The sequence below is a fragment of the Chenopodium album genome, chromosome 3 (assembly GCF_948465745.1).
Source record: "Chenopodium album chromosome 3, dcCheAlbu1.1, whole genome shotgun sequence".
NCBI lineage: Eukaryota > Viridiplantae > Streptophyta > Magnoliopsida > Caryophyllales > Amaranthaceae > Chenopodium > Chenopodium album.
The window spans coordinates 52,615,755-52,627,424 of NC_137836.1; the positions used below are offsets into that span (position 1 = coordinate 52,615,755).

General features: G+C 42.1%; 1 non-coding gene across 1 annotated transcript; it reads right to left on the minus strand.

Moving 5' to 3' along the window:
• Positions 1–6,273: 6,273 nt before the first annotated feature.
• On the minus strand, positions 6,274–6,379 carry LOC145626021 (small nucleolar RNA R71). The gene has a single exon (XR_014110905.1). It is a non-coding gene; the product is annotated as a small nucleolar RNA R71 (small nucleolar RNA).
• Positions 6,380–11,670: the final 5,291 nt, after the last annotated feature.

Consider the following 11,670-nt stretch of genomic DNA (forward strand, 5'->3'; position numbering starts at 1 on the left):
TTTGGTGGCTGTGGGTTACTTCACCAAATGGGTAGAGGCTGAGCCGGTCAAGAACATCAAGACAAAGGATGTCATCTCTTTCATTTGGAAGAACATCATCACTCGGTTTGGGGTACCTATGTCTATGGTGTTCGATAATGGCCCTCGGTTTGAAATGCCTCACCTTAAGACTTGGTTGGGAGATCAGGGAATCTCACATTTTTTTGCATCAGTCGGCCGACCCCAAGCAAACTGCCAAGTTGAAGTCTTCAACAAGCTTATCTTAGAGGCAGTAAAAAGAAAATTGAAAGAGCTGGTGGTTTATGGGCAAAAGAGCTGATTCATGTCCTATGGGCCATCCGGACAACTGCCAAATGGGCAACCGGTGAAACCCTATTTCTCATGGTGTACGGTGCTAAAGCCGTCTTTTCCATTGAGCATTATGATCCGACTCTTAGAGTCATGCTTTATGATGAAGAGGCAAATTGGGGGGGCCATGCGGCTTGCATTGGAATCCCTCCCGGAACGTAGGGGCAATGCTGCCTTGCGTCATGAGATATACCGTCTGAGAATGACGAGAGCCTACAACAAGAAAGTACACAAGCTCCCTTTGAAAGCTGGCGACTTTGTGTTACGAAATATGGAGGCAACCGGTAGGGCCAATGAGTTTAGAAAGCTAACCCCCAATTGGGAAGGCCCCTACCGGATCTATGAAGAGGTCAAGGATGGAACCTGTTGTCTGGAAACCCCAGACGGCAAATGCCTATCTAGAACTTGGAATGTAGTTAATTTCAAAAAGCACTACTTCTGAGAATTGTAAATTTTTGTAAACAAAGATTCTATTAATTAGAAATCAGGCTTTGTTTTCAAAATTGTTTTGTTATCTTTATAATTACTTTTTCGCCTGGGTAATACTCAAACGGACTATTTACTTAATCAACTAAGTTCGATACTTATTGTAAATTCAATCTTAATATAACACGCGGCCAATGGCCAGATAAAAAAAAAAACTAGGCACAAAAACGCTTAGTAGCAATACAACCGGTCTTAAACAAGACCAAAGGCCAATGGCCGGATGGTTGCTAATTTTATAAAGCCGCCTGTCCCGACATAGATAACGGCGTGCGGCGACACCCCTCCGGGTGCAATCGTCGCAGAGAACAGACTCTTTGTCAACTCTACGTACTTATGCAGACGACAAAGATTGAACGACCAAATTGGTCAACTCATAGCCGTTTGACCAGAATAGTCTACAAGAAGGATTAAGTTTCCAAATACCGGATGCCTTAAGGCATCACTCGGTTTCTGGCAGAAGTTTTAACTTAGATTATTTATTCCAAAATTGCACACTCTCTCCCAATTGGGGCAAAAGAGTTTTGTGCAATAGCTATGTAATAATCCTAGACGGAATATTACCGCCTGGGTGCGAGGCTCGAAGCACCCGTTTAGATGGCCGGCTGTGCACTTGGTTTGGGGCAATCACCATTAGTGACTGATTGGCCTTAAAACACCTCATACTTCTCCAAGTATCAAGTGTTTTCAAGCAAATCAATCAATTTGAAATGAAACCAACCACACAGCCGTCCAGGGGCAAGAGCAACCGGATTGCAAATTGCTGCATGCTTTTCTAAGTTAGGCAAAATATTAAAGAATTGCAGTATATACGCAAAATTAAAATTGAAAAAAAATTCAAACACGAATATGTATAAAAACAGACTGAGTTGGAATACTTCATATAAATATTAAAAATGGCACTAAGGCCATAATAATTGTTAACCAGAATCACATCTGGTGAAGATGAAAAGAAATGATTGTTAACCCAACTCCACAGTTGGTAAAAATACAACATACTCGGCTTACAAGTCGGAAAGGAAAGAAACTTGGCATACTACCGCTGAATTTGGGGAGGCTGGCCTAAGGCTGAGGTGGAGGCTACTGATCCGGCTAGTTCTGACCAGTTGGGAGGGTTTTCTGATTGGTTATCAGGCTGGCTACCTTCATTCTTCTCATCCTCTACCAGCTCCTCCTCATTATCTGAGACTTCATATCCCAGCTCTGCAGCCCATTCCTTAAAGCGAGGCGGAGCTGCCTCTCCCAACACTTGGGCATCATACGCCGCAGTGGCGTAATCATACCTAAGTTTATAGACTTCAAAGTCTATATCCGGATAGAGGAGATCCCAAGTGATCTTCAGGCGGGCTGCATTGTCCCGCTCATTCTCTTCCATCAGTCGCTTCTGCTCCTTGGAAATTTCATCTACATGCTGATTCCGCAAGTTGATAATTTCCAGCACCAACCGGGTGACGTCTGCCCGGAGCTTCGTGTTCTCCTTGTCAGCGTCTTCTAATGCCTTGACTTCAGCCTTATCATCCTTCAATTTTTGATCAAGGTCATTAGCCTGGCTGGTAGCTTCATCGTTCGCAGCCGTCAAGCTCCGGATCAACTCCTCCTGTTTCAGCTCTACTGCTTTAATCTCTAAATCACACATATAATTAGCATATTCAGCAGAGTTGAGGTTTTCAAGGGCCCTCCGTTTGGCGCCATTTACCTCTTCATGTTTCCGCCTGAAGGGGCCCCGAAGCCCATCCACCCTCAGCATTACCTGAGAAAAGGGCAACCGAATTATGAAATCCTTGGTAAAAATGAATGAAGAAAAATATCAGAATTAAGTTGATGATTCTTTTACCTTAGTCAGTTGGCCCATTATCCAGTCAAAGTCCACCACTTGCAGATCATGTATGGAATTCTTCTCAGACCGGGTGAGGGTCCTCACCATCGTTTGGCAAACCTAGGAAGATCTGGCTCGTCAGATGTAAGATCTACACCAAAAGAAGTACTTTGTGAGAGGGATGCAGCATAGTTGGCATTCATTCGTTGCCGGCTGCTGACTGAACCCCCTAAAGGGTCAACCTTAGTCTTGACTCTCATAAAGTCAATTGGCCAAGGTAGTTCAATCTTGTTCTTACCTTGGGTTTCCGGATGGGGCTTGGGAGTATTCTCCTCCCAGTTACTGCTGCACTAGCTGCAACATTAGGTGGCTCGCCACCCTTTGATGCCGTAGAGGCATCCGACAATTTCTTCCCCGATCGTTTTGAGCTTTCACTCAGAATTTTCATGGCGGAAGGAGATTTGCCTCCGGTCTTGGGACGATCCGGGTTGGCAGTAGAAATTGACTGGGAAGGGTTCTTCCTGGCGGTCTTGGCAGTCGGATTTTTGTCCAGCTCCTCCCCTTGCCTTTTGAAAAGCTTGGAGATGAAGGGTGGAACACGTTTAGTGGCATCCTGCAAATCAAGGACCAAATGTAATTAGCCGGCAAAAACCATTGCAAGAAATTTAAAGATAAAACTAAAGTCAGGCGGTCTTACCCCGCCTTTCTTGGCCTCCTTGGCCTCAACAGCTGCTCTCCTAGAGAGCACACTTTCCTCGCGCAATTGCGCTGCTGACTTAGCCGAGTCAACCATTTTGAAGGCTTCGGCTGCAAGGAGAAAACAAAAAGTTAAAGGAAATCATAAAAAGATGAAAGTACAAAATAAAAACTACAGAAAAGCCGGATGCAAGTGGATCTACCCTTGGGAAACATAGGGCTTAACCCACAGGCGGACGGAAAGCATTCATCTTTGAAATAGTTGATGAGTGTCATTTATGGCACTCATAGGGTAGTCTTCTAGGATGATTTCATCTTCCTTTTTATGCTTTCTTATCTTATTTTTGGTCCTTTTTCCTTTAATCCCTTTCTTTCTTTCTTTCCTTGTGTTTTTCGTGTTTTCCTCCTGTTTTCCTTTTATTTGGTTCTTTTTCCCTTTTATTCTTTTTCGTTGTTTGTTTTTGTAGGAACCTAGGATTTGTCTTTGCAAGGGAATCAAGATGGTCTATATTGACTAAGCAAGGAGGAAATAATCGGCTTAGAGAGTGCTCAGAGAGGGCATGGAGAGGGCATCAAGCCCTGCCAGTCTGCCGCGGGCGCGGGTGCTTAAGGCCGCGGGCGCGGGCTAGAAGACCCGCGGGCGCGGGCTAGAAGACCCGCGGGCGCGGGCTAAAAGACCCGCGGGCGCAGGTGTTGCCCAGGAAGCCCGCGGAATTTTTAATGGGTTCCGCACCCATTTTTCCGCGGGCGCGGGGTTTATTGGAGAGGGCGCGGGAATCCCGTTCTTCTTCTTTGCCTATAAATACACTTGTAATTCCGAGAATCCATACATCCCTTATCAGTGTATGGACAGCTATCTCTCGAGCACAGGGTTAGGTTTGGACTCAATGGAAATGGAGCATCTAACAACGCATCTTCACAGACCAAGAACTACGAGATCACCCCTTTCATTCATTCTGGGGTGACGGAAGGATCGTACCATTAGAGCCTTTTTTCATGCTTTCCCAGAGGTCTGGAGAAAACTTCAATCAAGAGGATTTCCCTAATGCCCCCTTCTCGAAAGAAAAAAGGACTCAAAATTCTTTCTAGAGAAAGAACTGTAAATTCTTTCTGGAGGACTGCAAATCCTTTCTTAGGAAGAACTTGCAATTTTTTCTCTAGACTCGAAATGGGAGCAATTTTGCAAAAGGATCTTCAAATTCTTTCTGGAGGACTCGAAATCCTTTCTTAGGAAGAACTTGCAATTTTGCAAAAGGATCTTCAAATTCTTTCTGGAGGACTGCAAATCCTTTCTTAGGAAGAACTTTTTTGAAGATAACTTTTAGATAATTCTCATTAGCTTAATTTTAGAGAGAGAAGTTAGAGTGAAGTTAGAGAGAAGTTCTTGGTATTGGATTTGTATTTCAATATTGGATCAATTGTGCTTGGATTTCTTCATTTTCAATCATTAATGTTAGTAAGATTTTCTTCTTCTAGTTCATCTCTTACTTGATTGATTTAGTTTCATCTTTGATTGTTTGTATTGCTTGGATTTGAATTGGATATTGTAGTTGATATTGCTTTCTCTTGATTTTTATTTAGAATGATGATCAATGCTAATTCTAGTGATTTGTTCTTGAGTTACACCATGATTAGTGAGTAGATTAGTTGCTAGGGAGAAGGGGAAGCATGCTTGATTGATAATTTGTGCTAGTTGATGATCTTTGATTGATTGAATTGTTGCAATTAAATTGGTTGACATAGTTTTGCATGTGATTAATTAGATTAGGAATGATCAACCTATAAGATTAATCTAGATTGCATTGCATTTCTTAATGACATGACCCATCAATTTGAGAATTGCTTTAATTGATTGAGTTTGATTGTGAATTTCCTTGATTAGCCATTCATAGTGACCCCTAGTTTGGTCTCTAGGAGATAGCTCTTGAACTATCTTGATTGCTACTATTGTTTGTCCTTTGCAATGCTTGAATCAAACGAAGAAATTGTCGATTGGCACGATTATTGAATTAGCATGTGGAACCAATACCCCTAGCATTTAGCTTATCGAATTACTTGATTAGTCTAATTTTGCTATCATAACACCGACCATTTTCTCACTTCAATCTCCGAAATAGCTTGATTTAGGCTAAAGATAACACCAACTAACTCCTTTGGGTTCGACCCTATACTTACCTATACTTGTTTTAGGTTGGTTTAGGATTTTATAAATAGTGTTTGATTTTGGGATAGGCAATTAACGACTAGTTTATTCCTCTATCAAAATGGCGCCGTTGCCGGGGAGTGAAATTGGTGCTTAGCTTTAGTTGTTGAGTCTATTTCATTTTAATTGAAAAAAAAATACAAAAAGATTTTATTTCTTCAGGCTACATTTGTAGCCGTGATACTAATATTTTCATTGAAGTTTTGCATGCATAGAGCTCGTGATCGATCCATTGTGCCTTTTGACCCGGAAATCGAAAGGACTCTTTCAAGGAGAAGAATTGCTAGTCGATCCTTTGAATTTAGTTCTTCAAGCGAAGAAGGATTTGAAGAGGAACTAGGCATGGGAGATCAACAAAGAGTCGCTTTGAAAGAATTGGGAATTCCCGGTGCGTACAAGTTTGAGAGTGGAATTGCTCCACCTACAACACCGACGAATGACTTCGAAATTACACCGGCTATGATCGCTTTGATCGAAAGGAGACAATATAGCGGAGCTAAGAATGAGAGTCCGTTGAACCATCTCAAGGAGTTCGAAAAGTATTGCAACACTATCAAAGTGAATGGAGTTTCTAAAGAATTCATCCGGCTAAAGTTGTTTCCATTTTCTCTCATAGGCCGAGCCTTGGAGTGGTTGGATAAGGAGGTAAAGCCAAATTCCCTTCGAACATGGGACGAAGTCACCAAGGAATTCTTGTCCCGATTCTACCCACAAAAGAAAACGACGGAGGCTAGAGCTTTGATTCAAGGGTTCAAGAAAAGACCTAATGAAAGCCTCTACGAAGCATGGGAGAGGTATAAAGAGTATCAAAGGGAATGTCCCCACCACAGAATTCCAACTTATCAAGTCATTCAAATTTTCTATGGTGGCCTAAGTCCTCAAGGAAAATCATGCCTCGATGGGGGTGCCGGAGGTCCCATAATGAATCGGACGGAAGAGGAAGTGGTGGACATTATAGAGGACGTGGTTAAGTACTATAGAGATTGGCAAGATGGTGAGAGGGATTCAACTACCAAGAGTGGTTCTTTGGTGTCCTCTATAGACCATCTAAATGCGATCAACAACTTATCCTCACAAATGACAAACTTGAGGAAAGAAATGACCGTAATCAAGGCCAAGTTGGAAGGTTCCTTTTCTTCTCAAGCTTCGAATTCTCCCTCCCAATTTAAGGGGAGAGGTACCTTTTCTAACTCTCAACCCCCTCCCTCTTCAAATAATATGCCTAGTGGTTGCTTGTTTTGTGATGCATGTGGATCTTATGATCATGACTCTTGTAATTGCCCTCATGCTTCTCCGGAATGTGGTGATGATTTTGATAATAGTGAGAGTGAGCATGTGAATTATGTGTCAAATAATAATGCGCAAAGGTTTGATAATCAAAGAGGTCAATGGAATAGGAATTACCAAAACCACGGTAATTTTGACAACTATAACCAACGTGGTGGTTATAGGAACCAAGGGAACCAAAGTTCTCGTGGCAACTATAACAATCAAGGTTATAGTAGTCAAAATCAAAACCAAAATTATGGTAATCAAAACCAAAGTTATGGAAATCATAACCAAGGTAGTGGAAACCATAATCAAGGTTATGGTCAAAATCAAAATAGGGGTAATTGGAACAATCAAGGTAGGGGCAATTTTCAAAATAATTCTCAAAGAGGTCCCCCACCCGGATTTGTTCCAAAGACTCAAGGTGAAAATTCCTATTCACAATATTCTTCTTCTAGGACCAATTTGGAGGAAATAATTGAAAAACAAACCAAGTTGTTGAACACATATATGGCCGTTAGTGACAAGAAGTTCAATGAAATGATGACCCACAACAAAATGCTCGAAAACTAAATTTCTCAACTTGCTAGTGCTTTGAAAGACCAAGCAAGCCCTTCTTCTTTACCTTCCCAAGGCCTAGATCCCAAGAAACCCGTGAATGCTATTGTTACAAGGAGTGGTAAGGTTCTTGAGGAGAGATTGCCTAGGAGGAGTGATAACAAGGAGGTCCCCAAGGAAGTTTTGGTTGAGAATGAGGGAAGTAGAGCATCTTTAGATGAGGTTGTGGTTGAGACACCAAGAGAGGTGAGAGTAGAGAAAGAGATTGTGAAACCCAAGCTCCCTTATCCCCAAAAATTCATGAGACACAAATTGGATGAGCAATTTGGGAGATTCATTGATATGCTCAAACAACTTCACCTTTCTCTACCTTTCACCGATGTGATCAACCAAATGCCTAATTATGCCAAATTCCTCAAAGACATTTTGAGCGGAAAGAGGACTTGTGATGTTGTGGAGACAATCAATTTGACTGAAAATTGTAGTGCGATCATCATGAACAAAATGCCACCTAAGTTGAAAGACCCCGGAAACTTTTCCATCCCTTGTGCTATTAACAAGATGCAATTTGATAATGCCTTATGTGACTTAGGAGCTAGTGTAAGCTTAATTCCATATTCGGTTTATCAAATACTCGATCTAGGGGAACTCTTACCTTCTAACATTACCTTGCAACTAGCCGATAGGTCCATCAAGTTTCCAAAAGGTAAAGTGGAAGATGTTCCATTGAGGGTTGGGAAGTTTGTGTTCCCGGTGGATTTTGTTGTATTAGAAGTGGATGAAGATGCTACCATTCCAATTATTCTAGGTAGACCCTTTCTTGCTACCTCGTGTGCTATGATAGATGTAAAGTGTGCAAAGATTTCTCTTAAGGTAGGAGATGAGGTAATAGAATTCGATTTGAATGAAAGCATGAAATATCCAAGTTCTTCTCTTGAAAATTGCATGATGATTGACTCTCTTGATCATGTTGTGTCTTCCATGCATGAGCACTTGCTCACCTCTAACGACGCTCTTGAGAATGTTTTGTTGAACAAAGACAAGCTAGGTGTACCATGCAAGGAGGTAGCATTGTATGAGGAATTGCTTAATGGAAGCATGGAGGAAGTGGATGAACAATTGTGCTTGAAGATCTCAAGCCATGAAGCTTTGCAAGCGGCCGCAACAAAAGAAGGTAAAGGTGTGCCTATGGTAGAGCTCAAACCTCTACCATCACACCTTAGGTATGAATTCCTAGGCCCAAATTCCACTTACCCCGTAATTGTTAGTGCATCATTGAGCGAGAGCCAAGCTCAAGCGTTATGTTATGTCTTGAGAAAGCACCAAGGTGCTTTGGGCTTTACTATCGATGATCTTAAAGGTATAGGCCCCGCTTTGTGTACGCACCACATAACGCTTGAGGAAGGCACCCTTCCTTCTATTGAACGACAAAGAAAGATACACCCTCAAATGGGAGAGGTGGTTAAAAAAGAGATCACCAAGCTCTTGGATGCGGGAATCATATTCCCCATCTCAATTTCTAGGTGGGTTTCTCCTGTTCATGTCGTTCCTAAGAAGGGGGGTATGACCGTAGTGAAGAATGAGAGTGGTGAGCTCATTCCAACTAGGATGATCACCGGTTGGAGGATGTGTATAGAATATAGACGTCTAAATACATCCACCAAAAAGGATCACTTTCCCCTTCCATTCATTGATCAAATTTTAAAGAGACCAACAAGGCACAAGTTCTATTGCTTCCTTGATGGCTATTCGGGATTTTTCCAAATTCCAATCCATCCCGAGGATCAAGAGAAGACAACATTTACATGCCCCTATGGGACCTTTGCCTATAGGAGAATGCCCCTTGGCCTTTGTAATGCCCCCGCAACTTTCCAAAGATGCATGATGAGCATTTTTGGAGACATGTTGGAGGAAGAAATGGAGGTGTTTATGGATGATTTCTCCGTAGGTGGGGTTTCATTTGAAGAGTGCCTAGCTAATCTTGAGAAATGTTTGGCTCGGTGTGTAAAGGTTAATCTTTTCTTGAATTGGGAGAAATGCCATTTCATGGTGGAGGAAGGGATAGTGCTTGGGCATAAGATCTCTCATAAAGGAATAGAGGTGGATAAGGCCAAAATTGAGGTTATTGAGAAACTTCCACCTCCGGTGAATGTCAAGGGAGTGAGATCATTTTTGGGTCATGCGGGTTTCTATAGAAGATTCATCAAGGATTTCTCACTCATTGCCAAGCCCCTTAATGATCTTCTTCAAAAAGATGTTGAGTTCGTTTTTGATGATAAATGCTTGGAAGCATTTGATAGATTGAAGAAGGCCCCAATCTCTACCCCCATTGTTCAAGCCCCATGATGGGATCTACCCTTTGAATTGATGTGTGATGCTAGTGATTGGGCAATTGGAGGTGTTTTAGGACAATGTGTGGACAAGAAGCTTTATGTCATTTACTATATGTCCAAGACACTAAATGGGGCTCAAAAGAATTACACAACAACGGAAAAATAATTCTTGGCCATTGTTCACTCTTTCGAGAAATTCCGGTGTTATTTGTTGGGTTCCAAGACCATTGTCTTCACGGATCATGCGGATCTCAAATATCTCTTTGCCAAGAAAGAGTCCAAGCCAAGGTTGATTCGTTGGGTTCTTGAATTACAAACTTTTGAAATATAGATTAGGGATAAGAAGGGTGCGGAAAAAGTTGTGGCGGACCATCTTTCTCGCCTTGAGGGTGATCAAATTCATGATGATGGTCTACTAATTGAAGATAGAATGCTTGATGATGTCTTGTGTGCCATTAAGGTTAAGGATCTCCCATGGTATACCGACTTGGTGAACTTTCTAGCATGTGGGGAGTTTCCACCTTCTTTCTCCAAGAACCAAAAGAAGAAGCTTAAGAGGGAGGCAAGACATTACTTGTGGGATGAACCAATCTTGTATAAACGCGGGGTGGATGGCTTGCTTCGGCGTTGTGTCCCGAATGAAGAGGTTCCAAGTGTTCTAAAGATGTGCCATTCGGATCCAAGTGGCGGTCATATGGGCGTTTCAAAAACGGCCACTAAGGTTCTTCAATGTGGTTTGTGGTGGCCGCATCTCTTCAAAGATTCATGGGGCTTTGTAAAGTCATGCGACCGATGTCAAAGGGTTGGGAATATCTCCAAGAGGAATGAGACGCCTCAATAGCTCATTCTTGAGTTAGAGGTGTTCGATGTTTGGGGGATTGACTTCATGGGACCATTCCCATCTTCGTATGGTAATCAATTCATACTTGTGGCTGTGGACTATGTTTCTAAATGGGTTGAGGCCATTGCCTCCCCTACTAATGACCACAAAGTAGTGTTGAAGTTGTTCAACAAAATCATCTTCCCAAGGTTTGGCGTGCCTAAGGCTGTGATAAGCGATAACATATCTCATTTTGTTCACAACGCCTTCCAAAAGATGTTGAGGAAACATGGAGTGCATCAACGGTTCAGCCTCCCATATCATCCTCAATCGAGTGGCCAAGTCGAGGTCTCCAATCGTCAAATAAAGCTCATTCTTGAGAAGACGGTTGCAAGGAATAGAAAGGATTGGTCGGACAAGTTAGATGATGCTCTTTTGGCTTATAGGACGGCTTTCAAGACGCCTATTGGTACCACTCCATATCGCCTTGTCTATGACAAGTCTTTCCATCTCCCGGTGGAGCTTGAACACCGTGCTTTATGGGCAATCAAAAAGATAAACTTTGATTTAGAAAGTGCGGGGGAGAAAAGGTGGTTTGATCTTCATGAGCTAGAGGAGCTTAGACTTGATGCTTATGACTGTGCTAGAACCTACAAAGCTCGTTCCAAAGAAGCTCATGATAAGGTTATTGAGAAGAAGGAGTTTTGTGTGGGTGATAAAGTCCTCCTCTACCACTCGAGAATGAAGTTATTTCTCGGAAAGCTCATGTCAAAATGGAGTGGTCCATTCTTGGTGAAAGATGTTTTTGCTAATGGCACCGTGGAGATTTCTCCTTTGGATTCCTCATCTTCTTTCAAGGTTAACGGTCATCGGCTTAAGAAATATTTTGATGGAGTGTTTGTTGGTCTTATTCATAAAATGATTCTTTTCAAACCACCTTGAGTGGGGTGGTAAACGTCGAGCTAACGACGTTAAACAAAAGCGCTTACGGGAGGCAACCCGGATTCTCACCTTTACTCTTTTTTCCTTTCTTTCTTTTATTTTTGGTTTTTTGTTGATTTTTGCTCTTACCCTTCCTTTTGTTTTTGGTTTGTTTTGTAGGGTGCCTTCATTCATTATATATGGACTAAATGTGTTTGTTGAG